A 22,311-nucleotide genomic window follows, 5' to 3' on the forward strand; every position below is an offset into this window, starting at 1 on the left:
CACACACAGTTTCATTGCTTCTTAATTTCCATCATCATCATTGACATACCATTTTTATGAAGACGTGCATTGATTATTTATTTATTTATTTATTTATTTATTTATTTAATATTAAATAACTTATCAATTGTTAATAACACTCCGTGTTTGGGACGCCTTGGTGGCTCAGTGGTGGACGTCTGCCTTTGGCTCAGGGTGTGATCCCTGATTGAGTCCCAGGATCGAGTCCCATGTTGGGCTCCCTGCATGGAGCCTGCTTCTCCCTCTGCCTGTGTCTCTGATGACTGAGTAATATTCTCATTTTATATATATACCACATCTTCTTTATCTGTTCATCTGTCAGTGGACATCTGGGCTCTTTCCACAGTTTGGCTATTGTGGACATTGCTGCTATAAACCTTGGGGCACAGGTGCCCCTTCAGATCACTATGTCTGTAATCTTTGGGGTAAATGCCTAGTAGTGCAATTGCTGGGTCATAAGGTAGCTCTATTTTTAAGTTCTTGAGGAACCTCCACTCTGTTTTCCAAACTGGCTCTACTAGCTTGCATTCCCACCAACAGTGCAAGAAGGTTTCTCCCTTTCTCCTCATCCTCATCAACATTTGTTGCTTCCTATCTTGTTAATTTTAGGCATTTTGACTGGTATAAGGTGGTATCTCATTGTGGTTTTGATTTATACTTCCTTGATGACAAGTGATGTGGAGCATTGTTTTCATGTGTCTGTTGGCCATTTGTAGGTCTTCTTTGGAGAAATGTCTGTTCATGTCTTCTGCCAATTTCTTGATTGGATTATTTGTCTTTTGGGTGTTGAGTTTGATAAGTTCTTTACAGATCTTGGATATTAGCTGTTTATCTGACGTGTCATTTGCAAATATCTCCCATTCTGTAGGTTGCCTTTCAGTTTTGTTGACTGTTTCCTTTGCTGTGCACAAGCTTTTTTTTTTATCTCAATGAAGCCCCAATAGTTCATTTTTGCCTTTGTTTCCCTTGCCTTGGAGACATGTCTAGCAAGAATTTGTTGCAGCTGAGGTCAAAGAGGTTACTGCCTGTGTTCTCCTCTAGGATCTTGATGGATTCCTGTCTCACATTTAGGTCTTTCATCCGTTTTTAGTCTATTTTTGTGTGTGGTATGAGGAAATGGTCCAGTTTCATTCTTCTGCATGTGCTGTCGAATTTTCCCAGCACCATTTATTGAAAAGACTGTCTTTTTTCCATGGGATATTCCTTCCTGCTTTGTCAAAGATGAGTTGACCATAGAGTTGAGGGTCCATTTCTGGGTTTTCTATTCTGTTCCATTGATCTATGTGTCTGTTTTTGTGCCAGTACCACACTGTCTTGATGATCACAGCTTTGTAATACAGCTTGAAGTCTGGCATTGTGATGCCATCAGCTTTTTCATTTTCTTTCAGATTTCCTCTCTAGCTATTTGGGTTTTTTTTCTGGTTCCATAGAAATTTTAGAATTATTTGTTCCAGCTCTGTAAAAAATGTCAATGGTATTTTGATAGGGATTGCGTTGAATGTGCAGATTGCCCTGGGTGGCATAGACGTTTTCACAATATTTATTCTTCCAATCCATGAGCATGGAATGTTTTTCCATTTCTTTGTGTTTCTTCAATTCCTTTCATAAGTGTTCTGTAGTTTTTAGAATACAGGTTCTTTACCTCCTTGGTTAGGTTTATTCCTAGATATCTTATGGCTTTAGGTGCAATTGTAAATGGGATTGATTCCTTTATTTCTCTTTCTTCAGTCTCATTGTTAGTGTATAGAAATGCCACTGATTTCTGGACATTGATTTTGTATCCTGCCGCACTGCCGAATTGCTGTGTGAGTTCTAGCAATCTTGGGGTGGAGTCTTATGTGTTTACCACATAAAGTATCAGGTCATCTGTGAAGAGTGAGAGTTTGACTTCTTTGCCAGTATGAATACCTTTTATTTCTTTTTGCTGTCTGATTGCTGAGGCTTGGACTTCTAGTACAGTGTTGAACAACAGTGGTAAGAGTGGGCATCCCTGTCGTGTTCCTGACGTCAGGGGAAAAGCTCTCAGTTTTTCTTCATTGAGAATGATATTTGCAGTAGGCTTTTCATAGGTAGCTTTTATGATATTGTGGAATGTTCTCTCTATCCCTACACTATGGAGTTTTAATCAAGAAAGGATGCTGTATTTTGTCAAATGACAGAAATCTGAAGTTAATCCTTAGATATCTTAAAGCACAATTTTCTAGAAAGCCATGTATATGAATTTACAATTCCATGTAGGAAATGGAATATATTGCCTTATTTTAATTATTTCCAATTTTGAAATCCCACAAAATGGAATAAAATAACTTTATTTATCCTTTTATACTGTGAACTCTTTAGAAACAGAGCCCTGTTTAATTCCTCTATTATATTTATTCCCGGCACTAAGCACAACTAGGTTACAAGTGATGGCCAAAGAAATGTTTACTAAGCTCATGCCAAAGGAATTAATTTTTTCTGCTTACATTTGCTTACTTATATTTATTATGAAAACTAACATCTTTAGTATTGTTCCTGCCATCTTGTTTTCTCTATATTATGCTTGTCCTTGTACTCCTTTTTTTCTTTTGATTGGATTGATTAAATTTTTACCATTAAAAAAAGCTTCTAGTTATAATTAAACATACTATTTCTATTATCTCTATAATTTAATTTTAAGGAAAATGTTTCACCTTGCATTTTTCTGTTCATGTTGGGAATTGTTAAAATGTATAACTTCTTTCTGCTTCTCCTAATATAAGAACTTTAGTACTTTTAATTTGTTTCTGATCCCTATACCCAGAGGCTGACTCCAATCTGGAATTTTTGGGATACTTCTCATTATGCCTCCACTTTCTTAAAAATGATTTTTCAAGAATCTATTGTGTTAAAACTATATCATTAACTACTATCTAGATTTTATTATTTAATTTTACATATCTATTTACTCAACAATGTTTTTTGTATCCTGATCTTAGATCTGTTTTTCATTTTGCTGTAGTACCTCTTTAGGTATTCTTTAAGAAATGGTTTAGATAGCAAATTATTTGAGTTACTTAAAATATAGATGATTTATTCACACTTCTAATATCAAAAAGGATTCAAGGCAGAAGACACACCATTGCACATTTATTCTTCAGGCATGGCAATTGGCAAATAGAACTTACTTACATGGTTCTAAGATCTCTGGGTGTGTGCTTCCATTAAAGATGGGACTTTTTGTCTCTCTTTTAAATGTTAAACTTTTTTACAAGTATGATTTTAGTTTATAACTCATTTACTATGAATTTCCTCTTGGAGGAGAAAAAAAGGAATTTTTAGGTATCATTCAGTTAAAATATGCACTTCAACAAATACTTAATAAGCATCCTTCCTATACAACAAATATCCAATATCGAGGAGGAGCGTGATAAAAACAATACTTGGTTAAATGTACTAAAATCTGTTTTTTTCCCATGTTACAGCTTAAGTTTTTCATGTTATGGCTTATAATTCTTGAATTTGCTCTAAGAGTATTTTAAAATGAAATAAATGAAAGTTAATTTTTAAAAATACATTACTATCTTTGATAAAATTGTAATCTAAGTGGCACCACTTTTTAAATGTCATTATCCATTTTCATATACTTAACTAAATTAACAACATGTTAGAGCAATTCAAGGTATGAGAGGATTTAATTTTGTTTTTCTAGTTCACAAAGATTAATGTGGCAAGGATCTTTCATGTCAGTTTTGTTATAAGTAAAGGAATAGAATTATCTGTTACACAGATATGTGTACCTTTAATATAGACTATATTTTCTGATATTTCTCAGTCTTATCTCATTATTTCAACTTTTGGGTTTATTTATGTAAGGCTATTGTAGAGCTAATGGATGATGGGATTACAGTACGCCATCAGTATCTCATTTTAAAAGCATTTAGTGTTCATTAGTTTGATGCAACAAAGAATATAGTTTGAAAATGAAAGGCAGTGAACAAAGGAAGAATTTGGCAATATGAATAAATAAAAATAAAATGAATGAAAATAAAGAGTAAAGAATCTGCGCATTTTTAAGACTTTTGAGTTTTATTATGAAATAGACTTCCAGAAACAATGTGCCAATTTATTTGCTGTTCAGATGTATATAGTTTATTTTATTTTATTATTATTTTTTTCTGGACACACGGACCTACTCTGAGTATTATTATTCTCTTATTTTCTTTACTAATTGGATAGTTTAAAAGTAGTTTCTCATTGTTTTTATTTGCATTTTTAATGACTAGAGATACTGAACATTTTTCTTCTGTGTTACTGAGTGTAATTCTCTTGTTAATTTGTTACTTATTTGCTTTATTATTATTATTATTATTATTATTATTTTTAAAGATTTTATTTTTAAGTAATCTCTATACCCAACATGGAACTTGAATTTACAACCCCATGATCAAAAGTTGCATGCTCTTCCAACTGAGCATTATTAATTTTTAAGGTTACAAGTAAGAACAGAGCTTATTTGGACAGACTGTCATTTGGATTCTGGCTTTATTTCTTAAGCACTGTGTATTTTGGCGCAGTCACATTATCTCTCTGAGCCTTCATTTGTAAAACAAGAACACTTATAATCCCTACTTCAGTATGAGGTAGGACTAAATGTGAGGACTAAATAAAATTATATATAGTTAAAGAACTTAGCAAAATGCTTGGTGCACATCAGTGATGCTGCTGCTGATAAAAAATAATAATGTGTTAAATATTTTTCCTAGGTGATTATTTGATGCTTAAGTTCTTTTTCTCTACAGAAATTTAAAAATTTTTTTATCATATATCAGTCTTTTTATGATACTTACTTTGGGATTATGTTGAGAAAATTTTTCTTCACACCCAATATTATAAAAATATTATGGAAATATTTCTAAATGTGACTAAGTTGTAAACATAATTATTAATTTTAATGAGTCAGACTAAGGAAGTGTACTGATAATATGATTTTTTATTTTTTTTAATTTTTTTAATTTTTAAATTTTTTTGATAATATGATTTTTTATATATTTGGGAAAATATTACCATTTACTCCTGTCAAATTAATTCAGAAAATATTATTTAACAAGTTAATGGATTATTATTTTAAAAAAATTTCTTAGGTCTTCAACAGTACATTCTCCTGGATTGTTTGTATATTTAGGAAGGGCCTCTTCTATTTTATGCAATGCCTTTGTGTCCATTAGAAAATGGTGCTGTCCTTGGGCCAATGAATCAGAAAAACTCCCATTCCTTCCCCCCACCCCAACCCGAGCCCCCTTACACTGCAGCTGAATGACTTTTCTGGGCCAAAGCCAGCACAAACGCCTGGGAATGCGGAAGCGTGAGCTAGAGTTAGCTTCCAGTTTCCTATTCCACCAGGTTCCTTTTGTACTGCTCACATTGCACCGTGTCATGAGATGGCCCAATATTTCAGTGTTCTCAGAAAATGGCTTTGAAATAAGATTAATTTTGAAAAATTAATGATTAATGTATCTAAGTCCACCTGCATAGTTCAGCAGAGTTGAGCAATCTTTTATACGTGTACTTTTTATAAAAGCAAAGCAAAGCCCTTCTGTTTGAATATTGTGAACAGAAAAATCATAGCGCAGTGGCATTAGTCATACAGCCTTCTATTCATCTACCCTGGGTGTTAATTCATGGACTCTTAAGGGTTGATTTCTTTCTCCTAGTAAATAGTGATGTTGACGACCCATCTGAGACCACGTCTTTTTGAATGTTTTTCTTGTTATGGGAAAACTGATTGGTATTATGTTGAGTTTTCAAAAAATGTGCTTTACAGAAATCTCATCCTCTAATTGTGCTTAGCCCCCCTGTGATGCTCCTCTCTCACCCCTATATTCCTCTATAACTTACTATTCATAATTCTTTCTTACTAGTCTTGCAGTCGTTTTTACTGTGTTCCTTGGAGCTCTCATTCCATTGTAATTACATTCTTTTTTTATCCTCCAATCTCTTCACAAAATGTTTCCTTCATTTCCTGGCTTTGAGATTTGTCTCTGTCCCAAGATCTGTCCTGCAACTGCAGTTCTACCTCGTATCTAGAGACAGTGTCAGTGATAACTCTTCATTTCCTTCTTAAGAGTCTTAGCTTTCCTTGTTGTGATCTGTCAGGCCCTGGTAATGCCCTTCATTTCATGACAGTTTTAGGCTTCCACTTTAATTCTTGCCATCCTCCTGGGTGATTTTAGTGACCATGTGGACAGTCCGGCCCACAACCAGTTCTCCAACCTCCCATGTCCCGGCTCCTTCCTTTTCTTCCCAGTCTAGTATGCCTCTCATTGTTTTAACTTTTCCCCCTTGGACTCTATGGTAACCATTTTGTCATTTTCGCCAGTCCTCTCTGATTTCTGGATCTGTTTTCCTGATGTTGAATTCCCCAGAAAATCCCCAACCATCTGTTTTCAGTTGTAATTTTTTTCACCTGGGTGGCATGGTCCCTGCAAAAGGAAAGAATAGAATTATGGGATAGTTGCCCCTGGAGATTTATGCTCTTTAATTTCAGATCACCTCTTGCCACTATTCTGCAGTCCTTCTAAGTCTTTATCACTTTTCTCAAACCCCCTTTCTACCACCCTTTTTTGTCTTAGCAACAATCCTGCCTCCTATTTCATAGAGAAATCTGAGGCTATGAAGTCTGAGTGTTTCCAGCTTTTCCCTCCTATAACTACAATATTCTCTACCCACACTTAGCCTTCTTTCCTGCATGATTGAAGGAGGATAGGCTCTTTCTTTAGTAATCCCATCAATTCTGCTCCTATAGAATGTTATTCCATCACTTATTTACTCTAATTTCTGAATTCTGAAGGTCTTCAATACTGCTTATTTCTTCCCCTCAACCTAGAGATGAGCTCAAATCATCCCATTAAAAGGAAAAAAAAATCAAACAAAACAACTTCTTCAACATTGTTCTCATCTTTCCATTGGAATCTTTACTCCTTTACTAGTTGGATCTTTCCATTGGAATTAAGGTTCTCAGGACACTACTGTTTCTCCTTTCTCCTGTTCAGAGGAACACCCTAATAAAGAAGGATGAGGAGCATAGAAGAATAATTAAAGGCCAATAAGCATTTGCAAAAGTTCAGCTTCATTATTAGGCATATCAATGTATATCAACTACAAAAATGTTTACTGGAAAAATTAGAGCTTCAAGAATATAGGGGAGATGTTTACTCTCGAATATTACTAGAGGGAATAGAAATTGATGCAATCATCCTGAAATCATCCTAAAAAATAATTTGGTGTAATTGCTTAATCCAGTAATTCCACTTTAGGGAATGTTATAAAGAAAGCACTCAGAGATTAATGTGAAAGGATATTCATGAAGTGTTATTTGTAGGACAGATAGAGAGAGAGAGAGAGAGAGAGAGAGAGATTGAGATACAGCCTAAAAGTCCAATAATGGAGGCAGGTTGCCACACTCTGTCTATATAGAGAAAAGTCCAAAAGTAAATGCACTGAAATGGTAATGGTAGTTACTACAGAATAGTAAGATTATAGGTGATTTTATTATCTTCCTTATACTTTCATGCAAAATTCTACTTTAATTTATAAGAACATCTATTGAATTTGTAACCAGAGAAAACAAAAGGCTAAAAAAAAAATAACTACATATATTAACCCCTGACATGCTTCACTCTGCCTCTGGCCAAAGAATAGAGGTTTTTGTAAGAAGGTGTTAATACATCTCGAAGCTTTTAGCGTGTTCCAGTTATCAACCTTAGTTTGCTTTCATGAAATGTTGGGAGTACATTATGGAAAGGAGGGGGAACATGATTTTCCCATCAAGTGAACAATGAGAGGAACATGTTGACCAGTATAGAATGTTGGAAAAGGGAGAAGAGGAACTCACTAATAGAAGATGTGTGGAAGCATTAAAGGAGATGAAAGAGAACCAACTGGAAACAAAGGAACCGAGTCATCTTAGGCTAACAGGTGGTAGATGCTTATCAATGTCTGGTAGGTTGTCCCATAATAATTTCACTGGATATTAAGACTGACAACCAAAACAACACTTAGTTGAAAATAAGGATGGGCTGGCTTCTTCTCCAGAAAATGAGTAAAGGTGATCAGTGACAGCAGTATATTCCTCTTCAGAGGCTAGGGCCAGCTGTTGCTTAAATAAAAATGTCCAGGATATACGCTTCTAGCTGGAGACTTTTAATTTGTGACATTACATATATAGACTAAAACTACTTGTGTGTCCCCTGGCTCTGTCCTTTGCTCATAATTAATGTTCATACAAGTGATACTGTGATATCAGACGCTGACCAGAATATGATATGCAGATCATTCTCAAGCAGATGAGTAGGTTGTTTGTTAAAAGTTCATTTGCAGTTTGGTTGTGTTGAATGGAGAATGCATTTTTAACTATAGAAAGAGTATAATAGAAAAATTAGATTTCAAGGCTGATTTACCAAACATATTTAGCCTCTAAAGTACTTGAAGATGCATAACAGTTTCCGTGAAAAATTTATCCAGAATTTCAGGTTGGGATGCCAAGAATAAACTTCCTATTCCCCTATTTTCTGGTAAGTTAAAAAAAAAAAAAAAAAAAAAAAGGAGTCCCTTAGCTCTAAGTGCCTTGAGGAGTACTGAGCAGTTTTTATAGGTGAGTAGCTGCAAGGTTTGCCTAAGCTCCACACACAGGAATGAAAAGGAATGTTTTGGGGGTTGTGGATATTGAGGAGCATGAAGCTGGATGCTGGGAGAACTCTCAGTTTGATTTTGGACATTATACAGGATCATGAAAAGTTGGATTAGAGAGAAAATTTGAGCCAGGTGCTAAAAGAAAATGGGAGAGTATCCCAGGAATCTACATACGGAGAGAAGAGGATAATTGAAGACTTCAAAAGTGGAGTTTCTTGAGTGATGAAGCTCTAAAGGCTCTGCCTGATTTTCTAGCCACGGTAGTCCAGTGACCCACACCTGGGCTTATTTATACTTGCTGTAAGCCAAACTCTAGCTCTGGTTATCAGGTACAATTCCATTTAGAGCAGTTTTTCTCAATCTTAGCCACACATAGGAGTTACCTGAGGAATTTTAAAAAATATATAGGTGTCAGGCCCATGCTAAACCAATTCACTCAAAATCTGCAGTTGGGGCCCAGGTGCTGGTATTGTAAAAGCTTTCTGGGTGATTCTGATGTGGATCTAGAGTGGAGAACTGCTGGGTAGAGTCAGGAATAAATTACATGGGATAGAAATGATGGGTGTTTATTTTCTTTTAATTGTTTATTTTTTATTCAAGTATAGTTAACATGAAGTATTATGTTAGTTTCAGGTACACAATATAGTGATTCAAAAATTCTATACATTTCTCAGTGCTCATCAAGATAACTGTACTCTTAATACCCTTCACACATTTCACCCATCCCTTCTCCTACCTTCCCTTTACAACCACCAGTTTGTTCTCTATATTTAGGAGACTGTTTTTCTGTTCTTTTCTTGCTTTTGTTTGTTTCTTAAATTCCACATATAAATTAAATAATATGGCATTTATCTTTTTCTGGCTGATTTCACTCAACATTATACCCTCTAGGTCTATCCATGTTGTTGCAAATGGTAAGATTTCATTATTTTTCATGGCTCAGTAGTATTCCATTCTGTGTGTGTGTGTGTGTGTGTGTGTGTGTGTGTGTGTGTGTGTCTTGACTTGTATAAATTCTTTATATATTTTGGGTATTAGCTCCTATCATCATTTGCAAAAATCTTCTCCTATTCAGTAGGTTGCCTTTTTTTTTGGTGATGGTTTCATTTGCTGTGCAGAAACTTTTTATTTTGGTGCCTTTCCAATAGTTTAATTTTGCTTTTGTTTCCTTTGCTGGAGGAGATATATCTAGAAAACTGCCTCTGTGGCCAATGTCAAAGAAATTACTGCCTGTTTTCTTCTAGGTATTTTATGGTTTCCTCTGTCTCACAGTTAAATATTTCATCCATTTTGAGTTTATTTTTGTGTATGGTGTAAAGAAAGTGATCCAGTTTCATTCTTTTGCATGTATCTGTCCAGTTTTCCCAACCATTTATTGAAGAGGTCTTTTTCTCTTTATATGTTTTTGCCTTCTTTGACAAAGATTAATTGACTATGAAAGTGAGTTTATTTATGGACTCTCTCTTCTATCCCATTCATCTATGTATCTGTTTTTGTGCCAGTACCATACTGTTTTTATTACTATGGCCTTGTAGTATATTTTGAGAACTGGGATTGTGTAATCCCCAGCTTTGTTCTTCTTTGGCAGGATTGCTTTGACTATTCAGGGTCTTTAGTGGTTCCACACAAATTTTTAGGTTTATTTGTTCTAGTTCGTGAAAAATACTGCTGATATTTTGATAGGGAGTGCTTTAAATATGTAGATTACTTTGTGTAGTATAGACATTTTAACAATATTGGTTATTTTTTTTTAAGTCAGCTCTACACCCATTATGGGCCTTGAACTCACAACCCTGAGATCAAAGGTTGCATGCTCTACTGACTAAACCAGCCAGGCACTCCAATATTGATTCTTCCAAACCATGAGCATGGAGTATGTTTTCATCTGTTTGGGTTATATTCACTTTTTTTCATCAATATTATTTAGGTTTTCAGAGCACAGGTCTTTTACCTCCTTGGTTATGTTTATTTCTAGATATTTTATTCTTTTTGGTGCAATTGTAAATGGGAGTGCTTTCTTAATTTCTCTTTCTGCCACTTCATTATTAGTGTATAGAAATGCACATTCAGATTTCTGTATGTTAATTTTATATCTTGTGACCTTACTGAGTTCGTTTATCAGTTCTAGTAATTTTTTGGTGGAGTCTTTAGGATTTCCTGTATATAGTGTCATGTCATATATAAATAGTGAAATTTTTACTTATTCTTTACCAATTTGGAGGCCTTTTATTTCTTTTCACTGTCAGACTGCTATGGCTAGGACTTCCAGTACTGTGTTAAATAGCAGCGGTGAGAGCAGACATCCTTGTCTTGTTCCTGACCTTAGGGGAAAACTCTGTTTTTTCCCATTAAGAATGATGTTAGGGTGGACTTTTCATGTATAGCCTTTATTACGTTGATGTATACTGCTTCTAAACCTACTTTGTTGAGAGTTTTTATCATGAATGGATGTTGTACTTTGTCAAATGCTTTTTTTGTATCTATTAAAATGATCATGTGGTTTTTATCCTTTCCCTTGTTAATATATCATGTTGAAAGATTTGTGAATATTGAACCACTCTTGCATTGCTGCAATAAATCCTACCTGATTGTGGTGAATGATTTTTTTAAAGTATTGTTGGATTTGGCTTGCCAATATTATGTTGAGGAATTTTGCATCTATGTTCTTTTTAAAAATTTTTTATTTAAATTCAGTTTGCCAACATATAGTATAACACCCAGTGCTCATCCCATCAGGTGCCCTGCTCAGTGCCTGTCACCCAGTTACCCAACCCCCACCCTCGTCCCCTTCTGCAACCCTTTGTTTGTTTCCCAGAGTCAGGAGTCCCTCATGGTTTGTCTCCCTCTCTCATTTTTCCCCACTCAGTTTCCCTCCTTTCCCCTAAAATCCCTTTCACTGTTTCTTCTATTTCACATATGAGTGAAACCATATGATGATTGTCCTCCAATTGACTTATTTCACTCAGCATAATACCCTTCAGCTCCATCCATGTGGAAGCAAATGGTGAGTATTCGTCTTTTCTGATGAATGGCAAGTGATGCGGAGCGTTTTCTCACGTGCTTGTTGGCTGTGTGTAAGTGTTCTTTGGAGAAATGTCTGTTCATATCTTCTGCCCATTTCTTGACTGGATTGTTTGTTTCTTTAGTGTTGAACTTGATAAGTTCTTTCTAGATCTTGGATACTAGCCCTTTATCTGATACGTCAATTGCAAATATCTTCTCCCATTCTGTAGGTTGCCTTTTAGTTTTGTTGACTGTTTCCTTTGCTGTGCAGAAGTTTTTTATCTTGATAAAGTCCCAATTGTTCATTTTTGCATTTGCTTTCTTTGCCTTCATAGATGTGTCTAGCAAGAGGTTACTGTGGCCAAGTTCAAAAAGGGTGTTGCCTGTGTTCTCCTCTAGTATTTTGATGGATTCTTGTCTCACATTTAGATCTTTCAACCATTTTGAGTTTATCTTTCTGTGAGGTGTAAGAGATTGGTCCAGTTTCATTTTTCTGCATATGACTGTCCAATTTTCCTAACACCATTTATTGAAGAGACTGTCCTTCCAGTGGATAGTCTATCCTGCTTTGTCGAAGATGAGTTGACCATAGAGTTGAGGGTTTTTTTCTGGGGTCTCTATTCTGTTCCCATGACATATGTGTCTGTTTTTGTGCCAGTACCACACTTTCCTGGTGATCACAGCTTTGTGGTACAGCTTGAAATCAGGCGTTGTGATGCCCCAGGCTCTGGTTTTCTTTTTCAATATTCCTCTGGCTATTTGGAGTCTTTTCTGGTTCCATACAGATCTTAAGATTATTTGTTCCAACTCTCTGGAGAAAGTCCATGGTATTGTGATAGGGATTGCATTGAATGTGTACATTGCCCTGGGAAGCATAGACATTTTCACAATATTTATTCTTCCAATCCATAAGCATGGAATATTTTTCCATCTCTTTATGTCCTTCTCAATTTCTTTCATACGTATTCTATAGTTTTTAGAGTATAGATCCTTTACCTCTTTGGTTAGGTTTATTCCTAAGTATCTTATGTTAGTGTATAGAAATGCCACTGCTTTCTGTGCATTATCTTATATCCTACCCCCTTGCTGAATGAGTTCTAGCAATCTTGGGATGGAGTCTTTTGGGTTTTCTATCTACAATATAATGTCATCTGCAAAGAGGGAGAGTTTGACTTCTTCTTTGACAATTTGGATGACTTTTATATCTTTTTGTTGTTTGATTGCTGAGGCTAGGCCTTCTAGTACTATGTTGAATAGCAGTGGTGAGAGTGGACATCCCTGTCATGTTCCTGATCTTAGGGGAAAGGCTCCCAGTGTTTCCCCATTGAGAATGATACTCACTCTGGGCTTTTTGTAGATGGCTTTTATGATATTGAGTAATGTTCCCTCTATCCCTGCACTTTGAAGAGTTTTAATCAGAAATGGTTGCTGTATTTTGTCAAATGCTTTCTCTACATCTATTGAGAGGATCATATCGTTCTTTTTTCTTATTGATGTGACCTATCATGTTGATTGGCTTACGAGTGTTGAACCACCCTTGGAGTCCAGGGATAAATCCCACTTGGGTGTGATGAATAATCCTTTTAATGTACTGTTGGATCCTATTGGCTAGTATCTTGATGAGAATTTTTGCATCCATGTTCATCAGGGATATTGGTCTGTAATTCTACTTTTTGGAGGGGTCTTTGGTTTTGGAATACAGGTGATGCTGGCCTCATAGAATGAGTTTGGAAGTATTCCCTCCCTTTCTGTCCTTTGAGACAGCTTTAGTAGAATAGATATTATTTATTCTTTAAATGTTTGATAGAATTCCCCTGGGAAGCCATCTGGCCTTGGACTTTTGTGTCCTGGGAGGTTTTTGATGACTGCTTCAATTTCTTCACTGGTTATTGGCCTATTCAGGTTTTTTATTTCTTCCTGTTCCAGTTTTGGTAATTGTAGGTTTCCAGAAATGCATCCACTTCTTCCAGATTGCCTAATTTGTTGGAATATAGTTACTCATAATATGTTTTTAAGATAGTTTTTATTTCCTTGGTATTGGTTGTGATTTCTCCTCTTCATTCATGATTTTATTAATTTGAGTCTTTTTTCTTTTTAATAAGGCTGGGTTTATCTATCTTATTAATTCTTTCAGAGAACCAGCCCCTGTTTTTTTTTTTTTTTTTTTCAGCCCCTGGTTTTATTGATCTGTTCTACAGTTCTTCTGGTCTCTATTTCATTGAGTTCTGCTCTAATTTTTATTATCTCTTGTCTTCTGCTTGTTTAGGCTATATTTGCTGATCTCTCTCCAATTCCTTTAGGTGTAAGGTTAGCTTTGTACTTGAGTTTTTTCCAATTTTTTGAGGGAGATTTGTATTGCAATGTATTTCCCTGTTAGGGGCCATGCTAATCTTCTCTGTATCGTTCCAATTTTAGTATATGTGCTGCCGAAGCGAGCACTGTATTTCCCTGTTAGGACTCCTTTTGCTCTATCCCAAAGATTTTGAACAGTTGTATTTTCATTTTCATTAGTTTCCATGAATCTTTTTCATTCTTCTCTCATTTCCTGGTTGACGCATTCATCTTTTAGTAGGATGCTCTTTAACCTCCACATGTTTGAGTTTCTTTCAAAATATCTTCTTGTGATTGAGTTCTAGTTGCAAAGCTTTGTGGTCTGAAAATATGCAGGGGACAATCCCAGTCCTTTGGTATCAACTGAGACCTGGTTTGTGACCCAATATGTGGTCCATTCTGGAGAATGTTCCATGAGCACTTGAGAAGAATGTGTATTCAGTTGCATTTGGATGGAATGTTCTGTATATATCTTTGAAATCCATTTGGTCCAGTGTATCATTCCAGGCCATTGCTTCTTTGGTGATGTTCTGCTTAGAAGATCTGTCTTTTGCTGAGAGTGCTGTGTTGAAGTCTCCTACTATTGGTGTATTATTATCTACGTATGTATTTACTTTGGTTATTAATTGATTAATATACTTGGCAGCTCCCACATTAGGGGCATAAATATTCATGATTGTTAGGTCTTCTTGTTGGATAGACCCTTTAAGTGTGATATGGTGTCCCTCTTCATCTCTTACTACAGTCTTTGGGATAAACTCTGATTTATCTGATATGAGGATTGCTACCCCCAGCTTTCTTTTGAGGACCACATGAATGGTAAATGGTTCTCCACCCCTACGTTTTCAGGCTGGAGGTGTCCTTAGGTCTAAAATGAGTATCTTGTAGACAGTATACAGTTGTGTCTTGCTTTTTTATGCAGTCTGATACCCTGCATCTTTTGATGGGATCATTTAGCCCATTCACATTTAGAGTAACTATTGAAAGATATTAATTTAGTGTCACCACATTACCCATTCAGTCCCTGTTTTTGTGGATTATTTCTTTGGACTTCCTCTTTCTTTTACAGGGTCCCTCTTAGTACTTCTTGCAGAGCTGGTTTGGTGGTGACACATATTCTTTCAGTTTCTGTCTATCCTGGAAGCTCTTTATCTCTCCTATTCTGAATGACAGACTTGCTGGATATAGTATTCTTGGCTGCATGTTTTTCTCATTTAGGACCCTGAATATATCATGCCAGCCCTTTCTGGCTTGCCAGGTCTCTGTGGAGAGGTCTGCTGTTAATCTGATATTTCTTCCCATATAAGTTAAGAATCTCTTGTCTCAAGCTGCTTTTAGAATTTTCTCTTTGTCTCTGAAATTCGCAAGTTTTTCTATTAAATGTTGAGGTGTTGAGCGGTTTTTGTTAACTTGGTGTGTGTGGGGGGGTCCTCTCCATCTCTTGGATCTGAATGCCTGTTTCCTTTTCCTGATTAGGAAAGTTCTCAGCCATGATTATTTCAAATATACTTTGTGGTCCTCTCTCCCTACCTCTTCTGGAATCCCAATAAGATGAATATTATTCCTTCTCAACCTATCATTTATTTCCTGAAGCCTTTCCTTGTGGGTTCTTAATTGTTTTCTCTTTTTTCCTCAGCTTCCTTCCTTTCCATCAACTTGTCTTCTATGTCACTCACTCTCTTTTCCACCTCCTTAACCCTACAGTTATAGCATCCAGTTTAGACTGCATCTCGCTTAAAGTATTTTTAATTTTGGCCTGATTAGATCTCAATTCTGCAGTAAGAGAATCTCTAGAGTCCTTTATGCTTTTTTCCAGAGCCACCAGTAATTTTATAATTTTGCTTCTGAATTGTATCTCTGACATGGCATTTAAATCCACATCCAACATATCTGTGGTGGAGAGTATTACTTCTGGTTCTTTCTTTTGTGGTGAATTCTTCCTTCTAGTCATGTTGTCCAGTGCAGAGTGGCTTGTCAGAAGCGATCACGTTTCTCTGTAGCATTCCAGCTGTTCTCTCTTTACATCTCAGGTTGAATTTGTAGATGTTCAGGATGTTTTGAAAGTTATCTAGGTAAGTTTGTGGGACCAGATGAATTGAAGACCCCTACTTTTCCACCATCTTGCCTCAGTTCTTTACTGCATTTATATTGGCTTATTATTTTCTTTTTTGCGTGGTTTCTTACCTACTTTTGGTTTCAGGGTAATGCTGGCCTTGTAGAATGAATTTGGAAGCTTTCCTTCGTGTTCTATTTTTTGGAATAGTTTGAGAAGAGTATTATTAACTCTTCCCTAAATGTTTGGTAGAATTCTCTTGTGAAGCCATCTGGTCCTGGACTCTTGTTTGTTGGTAGTTTTTGGATTACTGATTCAGTTTCATTGCTGATAATCAATTTGTTCAAATTTTTTATTTGTTCCTGATTCAGTGTGGGAAGGTTGTATGTTTCTAGGAATTTATCCATTTCTTTTAGGTTGTCTAATTTGCTGGCATGTAATTTTTCATAATATTCTCTGATAACCTTTCATATTTCTGTGATGTCACTTGTTATTTCTCTTTCTTCATTTCTGATTTTGTTTATTTAAGTCCTCTTTGTTGTTTTGCTTTTGCTTTTTGATGAGTCTGGATAAATGTTTATCACTTTTATTGCTCTTTTAAAAGAACCAGCTCCTCATTTCATCAACCTGTTCCATTATTTTTTTAGTTTCTATTTCATTAATATCTGCTCTGATCTTTGTTATTCTACTGGCTTTGGACTTTACTGTTCTTCTTTTTCTAGCTCCTTCAGGTGTAGGGGTAGGTTGTTTATTTGAGATTTATCTTGCTTCTTGAGATAGGCCTGTATTGCTGTATTGCTATAATCTTTCCTTTTGGAACAGATTTTGCTGTATCCAAGGTTTTGAAGCCATTGTGTTTTTATTTTCATGTCTCCATGTATTTTTTTATTTCCTCTTTGATTTCTTGGTTGATCCATTCATTGTTTAGTGACATGTTATTCAGTCTCCATGTATTTGTATTGGTTTTCTTTTCAGGTTTTTTTTTTATTTTTTATGGATTTCTAGCTTCATATACCATTGTGGTCAGAACAGGTGTATGATATGATTTCAGTCTTTTTGAATTTATTGAGACTTCTTTTCTGGCTTAACACGTGATCTCTTCTGAAGAATATTCCACATACACTTGAAAAGAATGTATATTCCACTCTTTTGGGATGGAATGTTCTGAATATATCTGTTAGGTCCATCTGGCTTTATGAAAGGCAATGTTTCTTGTTGACCTTCTGCCTAGAAAATCTATTCACTGATGTAAATGGGACGTAAAAATCCCTTACTTTATTGTATTATTGTCATTTTCTTTCTTTGTGTCTGTTAATTGCTTTATTTAGGTGCTTCCATGTTGGGTGCATATATACTCAAAATTGTTATATCAAAATATTTATTTATTTATTTATTTATTTTTAAAGATTTTATTTATTCATGAAAGACACAGAGAGAGAGAGAGAGGCAGAGACATAAGCAGAGGGAGAAGCAAGCTCCATGCAGGAAGCCCGATGTGGGACTCGATCCTAGAACTCCGCAATCACACCCTGAGCCAAAGGCAGATGCTCGACCGCTGAGCCACCCAGGTGTCCCAAGATATCCTTTTAATATATCCTTGATACAATTATAAATATTTATTTACCCAGCATATTCCCTTTAACCATAATGAAGAGTCCTTCTTTGTCTCATTACAGTCTTTGTTTTAAAGTCTGTTTTTGTGCCAGTACCACACTGTCTTGATGATCACAGCTTTGTAGTACAACCTGAAATATGGCATTGTGAAGCCCCTGGCTCTGGTTTTCTTTTTCAATATTCCCCTGGCTATTCGGGTCTTTTCTGATTCCACGCAAATCTTAAGATGATTTGTTCCAACTCTCTGAAGAAAGTCCATGGTATTTTGATAGGGATTGCATTAAATGTGTACATTGTTCTGGGTAGCATTGACATTTTCACAATATTTATTCTTCCAATCCATGAGCATGGAATATTTTTCCATCTCTTTGTGTCTTCCTCAGTTTATTTCAGAAGTGTTCTGCAGTTTTTAGGGTATAGATCCTTTACCTCTTTGGTTAGGTTTATTCCTAGGTACCTTATGCTTTTGGGAGCAATTGTAAATGGGATTGACTCCTTAATTTTTCTTTCTTCAGTCTCATTGTTAGTGTATAGAAATGCCACTGATTTCTAGCCATTGATTTTGTATCCTGCTGCACTGCCGAATTGCTGTATGTGTTCTAGTAATCTTGGGGTGGAGTCTTTTGGGTTTTCTCCATGCAGTATCATGTCATCTGCAAAGAGGGGGAGTTTGACTTCTTCTTTGCCAATTTGAATACCTTTTATTTCTTTTTGTTGTCTGATTTCTGTTGCTAGGACTTCTAGTACTATGTTAGTACTATGTTGAATAGCAGTGGGGAGAGTGGACATCCCCGTCGTGTTCCTGATCTTAGGGGAAAGGCTCCCATTGTTTCCGCATTGAGAATTATATTTGCTGTGGGCTTCTCATAGATGGCTTTTAAGATGCTGAGGAATGTTCCCTCTATCCCTACTCTCTGAAGAGTTTTGATCAGGAATGGATGCTGTATTTTGTCAAATGCTTTCTCTGCATCTATTGAGAGAATCATATGGTTTTTGTTTTTTCTCCTGTTGATATGATCTATCACGTTGATTGCTTTACGAGTGTTGAACCAGCCTTGCATCCTGGGGATAAATCCCACTTGGTCGTGGTGAATAATCTTCTTAATGTACTGTTGGATCCTACTGGCTAGTATCTTGTTGAGAATTTTTGCATCTGTGTTCATCAGGGATATTGGTCTATAATTCTCCTTTTTGGTGGTCTTTGTCTGGTTTTGGAATTAAGGTGATACTGGCCTCATAAAGTGAGTTTGGAAGTATTCCATCCCTTTCTATCTTTTGGAACAGCTTTAGTAGAATAGGTATTGTTTCTTCTTTAAACGTTTGATAGAATTCCCCTGGGAAGCCATCTGGCCCTGGACTTTTCAGAGGGAGACAGAACATGAGAGACTCCTAACTCTGGGAAATGAACAAGGGGTAGTGGAAAGGGAGGTGGGCAGGGGGGTGGGATGAGGGGTGACAGGCACTGAGGGGGGCACTTAACAGGTGAACACTGGGTGTTATGCTATATGTTGGCAAATCGAGCTCCAATAAAAAAATATATACAAAAAAGTCTGTTTTATATGACATAAGTATTGTTAACTCAGCTTGTTTTTTTCACTTTCATTTGCATGGTAAGTATTTTTCCATTTCTTCACTTTCATAGGTTTTTAGGTGTTAAGTGGGTCTCTCCTAGGCAGCTTATAGTTGAGTCTTGCTTTTTTACCCACTTCGTTACCCTCTGTCTTTTGATTGGAGCATTTAGTCCATTTATTCAAAGTTATTATTGATAGATGTGTACTTACTGCCATTTTGTTATTTGTTTTATAGTTGTTTTTGTAGATCTCCTCTGCTCCTTTCTCTCTTGCTCTCTTCCATTGTGGTTTAATGGCTTTCTTTAATGAAATGCTTGGATGCAAAAAAAAAAAAAAAAAAAAAATAAAAAAAAAAAAAAAATAAAAAAAAAAAAAAAAAAAAAAAAAAAAAAAAAAAAAGAAATGCTTGGATGCTTTTCTCTTTATTTATTTATTTTTTTGTATATCTATTACAAGTTTTTGATTTGTGGTTACCATTAGGTTCATATATAACATCTTATGCATATAACAGTTGGTGGTTGCTTAAGTTTGAAACCATTCTACAAGCACCACATTTTTACTCCCTCTCCCCCACACTGTCCTATGTATATGATGCCATCCTTTACATCTTTTTATTTTATGAATTTCTTGACTGATTTTTATCGATATAATTGATTTTACTGCTTTTGTATTTTAACCTCTATACTGGTTTTTTATAAGTGATTAATCTATGACTTTTATTATGTTTATAAATTACCTGTGAAATTTTTTCCTTTCATAATTTTCTTACTCCTGATTATGGCCTTTTTCTTCCACTCAAAGAATTCCTTGTAGTGTGTCTTACAAGGCTGGTTTAGTGATGATGAACTTCTTTAACCTTTGCTTGTCTGAAAAATTCTTTCTCTGTCCTATTCTGAATGATAGCCTTGCTGAGAGTATTCTTAGTTGCAGGTTTTTTCCTTCTTACACTTTGAATATATCATGCTACTCCATTCTGGAACATCGTCCTTGCTTTCTTTGAATTGTATTCACCTTGTATATCTTTGCTGTTTCTTCATCAAGTTAATTTATGTGTACTTATAATATAACTGAATTTTGGTTTTTTAAAAAATCTTGTATGAGAATATTTTTAAATTGAATAATTTAAGTCTTTCCCGTTTTTTCATTAGGGACACACACAACTTTTAGAGTACCCGCCAACTTGTTTTACTCTTTCTGTTTGCTATTCTTGCCTTGTATGTATGTGTGTATATACTTGCTCATAAGGGAAAAACATACATACATAAATAAAAATACATATAGGCTTTATAAAATATGGAAATCACAGAGTAAAAATCTCTAGTAATCCTATTACTCAATCTTATTGTCAACATGTGTATAGTTATGTATACACTCAATGTCTTCCTTTAATTTTTTAAAATAAAAATGAATTTATCATGATATAATACTTTGTAACCTATTTTTTCCCACTAAGCAGAAAAGTATTATGAACACTTTTCATGCCACTAAATATATATCTATAGTATATTTTTATTGTCTTAAAATATGTTTTAATACAAAGTATTTATTAGTCAATAAGATAAATTATTCCATCCTCTGATTAAATGGAATTATGTAGACTTGTGGAAAGGTTCTTAATTTGTAGAAGTATATGGAATATGATGCCACTTATGTAAAATATATTCATATATAAGAACTGAATGCTTATATATGTTGAATATGTATATTTACATATTAAATACCTCTGTATGATCAAAAATTTAGGATTAAGAATGTATCACTTAAGTAATAAAAAATAAAATTAACATATTTATTTTAAAATAGTCAAGCAGATGTCAACAAATTAGGTAACTTAGATGCAATGGACAAATTTCTAGAAAGACACAACCTTATGATACTGACTCAAGAAGAAATAATAAAATCTAAATAAACAAGTAAAAAGATTAAGTTAGCACTCAGGAAAGTGTGGGTCAGGATGGCTTCACTGGTAAATTCTAAGAAATATTTTAAAAAGAATGAACAATTCTTCACAAACTCTTCCAAAAAATAGAAAAGGAAGGAATACTTCCATCTTATTCTACAAGGTCACTATTACTCTGATAGCAAAACTAATCAAAGATCACAAGAAAAGAAAACTACAGACCAGTATCTTTTATGAATACATGCACAAAATTTTCCACAAAATACTAGCAAACCAAATACTGCAATATATAATACATTACCAGGTGGAATTTAGCTCAGGAATGCAAAGTTGGTTTCACATTGAAAAAGCAATTAACATAGGAGTGCCTGGGTGGCTCGGTCAGTTAAGCATCTGATTCTTATTTCAGCTCAGGTCATGATCTCAGGGTCATGAGATTAAGCCCCACGTTGGTTTCTGTGCTGAGCATGGAGCCTGCTTGGGATTTTCTCTCTTTATCTCCCTCTGCCTGGCTCATGCTCTCTCAAAATAATAAATAAAATTAAATAAAATTAAATAAAATTAAATAATAAAAATCTTTTTTAAAAAAGCAGTTAACTAAAACACTACATCAATTGAATAAAGACAAAAACAACATGATTATCTCAATAGACACAGAAAGAGCATTTGACAAAAATCCAACAATTTTTCATGATAAATACACTCAACAAACTAGGAATAGAGGGGAAACTTCCTCAACCTGATAAATGGCATCTATGAAAAACCCAAAGCTAACAATATACTTAATAGTGAAAGATTGAATGCTTTCCTCCAAGACAAGGATGTTCACTCTCATCTCTTGCATTCTACATTGTATTGGAGATTTTAGCCAGGGTAATTAGACAAAAAGAAAGAAGGAAGGAAGGAAGGGAGGGAGGGAAAGTGGGAGGGAAAGAAGGAAGGACAAGCAGGTATCTAGATTGGAAAAGAATAAGTAGAATAAGTAAAACTATCTCTATTTGCAAGTGATATCTTGTATATAGAAAATCCTAAAGAATCCAATAAAAATCTATTAGATTAATAAAAAAAATTCATTAAGGTTGCAGTGTTCAGGATCAATGTACAAAATCAATTGTATTTCTGAAAGAGATTATAGAACTTAGCTCTCATTTCTTCCTTAAAATGTTTGA

At 35.1% G+C, this 22,311-nt stretch overlaps 1 protein-coding gene and 1 non-coding gene across 5 annotated transcripts in view; one reads left to right on the forward strand and one right to left on the reverse strand.

The window, feature by feature from the left end:
* The window catches only part of MSRB3 (methionine sulfoxide reductase B3), a 176,469-nt gene that overhangs the window by 99,462 nt on the left and 54,696 nt on the right, over window positions 1-22,311 (forward strand). The gene's annotated exons all lie outside the window — the stretch shown is intronic.
* LOC112678060 (U6 spliceosomal RNA) lies at window positions 14,007-14,112 on the reverse strand. Its single transcript, XR_003147352.1, has one exon. It is a non-coding gene; the product is annotated as a U6 spliceosomal RNA (small nuclear RNA).

This window comes from Canis lupus, chromosome 10 (genome assembly GCF_003254725.2).
Source record: "Canis lupus dingo isolate Sandy chromosome 10, ASM325472v2, whole genome shotgun sequence".
Classification (NCBI taxonomy): domain Eukaryota; kingdom Metazoa; phylum Chordata; class Mammalia; order Carnivora; family Canidae; genus Canis; species Canis lupus.